We start from the raw sequence: 2,528 nt of genomic DNA, 5'->3' as shown, positions 1-2,528 counted from the left end.
AAGGGAATTAAACAAGAAGATGTGTTCAAAGGTCCTAATTTTAGTGTTTTAGATATCTACAATTTGAGTCCAGCAGACAGAATTCCCTCCGTGGCTGCTGTTTGAAGAAATGCTTTCTTCAGGTTTTCTCTGCTGTCACTCAACGTTGCCTCCCACCTTAACCTCCTGTTCCCTTACCTGCCTGCCTTTTCAGTGTCCCTTTTCCCTTTTTTTGATCTCGGTTGTTGAGTGAGGGCCTGTCACACAAAACATGGGCCACAGACACAAATCTTTTTTCGAAGCATTGCCTTTTGGCAACTTTTTCTACTACCAAAGAAGGATGTGGACTGGGTTGCTGACGTTGTTGCCAAGAGTCTGCTATGCCATGTTCTCAGCTGGCAGTCGTCCTACAAACCTGCAGTTCCACACGTTTACCTACTAATCCCTAACAGAAATATTAAAAAAGTAATAGTTGTTGCAAAGTACTAGTAATTCCTGGACCCTTCATGTTCTCGTCACATGCACTAGGGAGAGTCAAGACCCCATGCAGGACAGAAGAATTTCTCAATGATAAGACCCCCTTCCTTCGTTATTGCTATCGTTGTTCAGGGCCAATCTGTATAAAGCTACACCAGAGCTACCCAGGAATGTCTGAGGAAAATCTGTCTTTGGTAGATCTGTACATAATTCTTTGACATCTCGTCTTGGAAACCACAACAGAGTCTTACTTACTGATTTTTGACAGAAATTAGCATACAGAGAACTGAAGGCAGAAGTTTCAAAGGAGGAACAGATGAAGCAGAATGGTGTAGTTATTGTGTCGGATAACTTAATTTCCTGGGGTTTATGGGTTTTCCATAGGCATGCTGTTTGTAGCAAGCCCAAATTACGACTTTTGATTATTAATAGAAAAATGAATGAGTTAATATTCCTAAAGCATCTTAAAGGTAAGTATTTCATAAATGCTACATTTTATTAATAGTTTGTATTAAAAACTTGGTAGTTGTTCCCAAAATTACTCTGCTAGTTTAAGACTTTCAGTTCTGGTTATATATTTATTGTATACATGTCAGCAAAAAATGTTTGTATTGTCTTATTAATTTTGGTAACACTTTCTTTTCTTCATGGTGACTAGATACTTGAAGTTTGCACTTTAACTCAGAATCAACTTTGCTGCTTAACCCCCCTTGCATCATAGCTTGAAGGTGTACCCATGGTAGTAACTTCTAGTGAGAATGCTTAGTGTAGCAGTACTGCCCTGCAGTAGTAATTCTCCATATCAGAACAACTTTTGGTATATGTGGTGTACCACGTGCCATTCAGATATTATTTTCAATAAGCATGAAGCTTTAAATACTTTTAATCCAACACAGGTTTTCTTAAGCTGGTGTAAACTACTATATGCTGCCTTCTGTTGTTATTGCCACCATTATGTTTAAATTACAAAGCCACTGAAATAAAGTTACACAAGTGAAATACCTGGGGTAGGTTGTCATGCAGTTCATAAGAGTCTTCCATCCCATTCGGGTGGATCCTGGTTTGGGCATCCTTCGTTAAGAAGCTGAATGCATTCTTGACTGATGGTGGTGTGGTTGTTTTTAAATGATTACTTAGCAATTGCAAATCAATGTCCCTTTCTAAGCGCTGAGTCGGAAGGAGAGCAGTAAGATGCAACTGTATTTGCACTGCTATAAAAAACATGTACTGACACAGTGCTCCAATAATTTTATGACCTTCTCCGCAAATGGATACAGTGTGCTAGCTGGCTGAGATCTGTAAGGATGGCTATGGCTTAGCTCTGCATTAACAGGCATATTCAAATGTATCTTTCTCCACTGGTTCCTTTTCATTACACTGGAAAATGAGCTTTAGTTGCTTTGGTTGCAGTACTTGATAAAGCTATGTATGCTTCTTGCACTTCTCTTTAGAGGGGGAAAATTAGAGTCCTCAGACTGGCTAATGAGATAGAGGGAGAAACATGGTCATTAGCTGGAGTGGTGGTTGGCTGCTGAGCCAACTCTTCCACTGTAAGGAAGCATTTGATGCTCTTAGGAGACTTGCTTATTTCAGTGGGTAATGGTTCTGTTTATTGAGTTTGCGCAAATGCATTTGATTTAGTCAATTTAGGCTCTGCATTTAAGCAAATTACAAGTTAGGACTCAATCAGTGAGAGGTAAATTAGTTTGAATGCATATAAAAGGATCTTGCTGAGGGTAAATTTACAGTCAAACCATTACATGGAAATCATAATGTGCAGTACATGTCAGGTTTGATAAATGAAGCAGGACTGTAAAATTGCCCTTATCTTGAATTGTGCTTGCATTTGGCCAGCTACAGAGCTGAAGTGCTGTTATATCTGCAGTCTTGAACTGGCTTAGAAGAGAGAAAGCTCTCCGAAGTTAGAATTATTAAGTTTAAAAAGGATGAGTTGAAGAATCTTTGCAAGTATATAAGCTACCCAGCTCTTCTTCCTCTGCTAAACTACCCAGCTCCTCTTCCTCTGCTCCTTGGTCTTCCTCCCCCCCCCCCCAGCCCCCCCCCCAGGATGG

The sequence above is a fragment of the Cariama cristata genome, unplaced genomic scaffold (genome assembly GCF_000690535.1).
Source record: "Cariama cristata isolate BGI_N322 unplaced genomic scaffold, ASM69053v1 scaffold20836, whole genome shotgun sequence".
In the NCBI taxonomy this organism is placed as follows: Eukaryota; Metazoa; Chordata; class Aves; order Cariamiformes; family Cariamidae; genus Cariama; species Cariama cristata.
Note: the sequence above shows the minus strand (reverse complement) of the source record.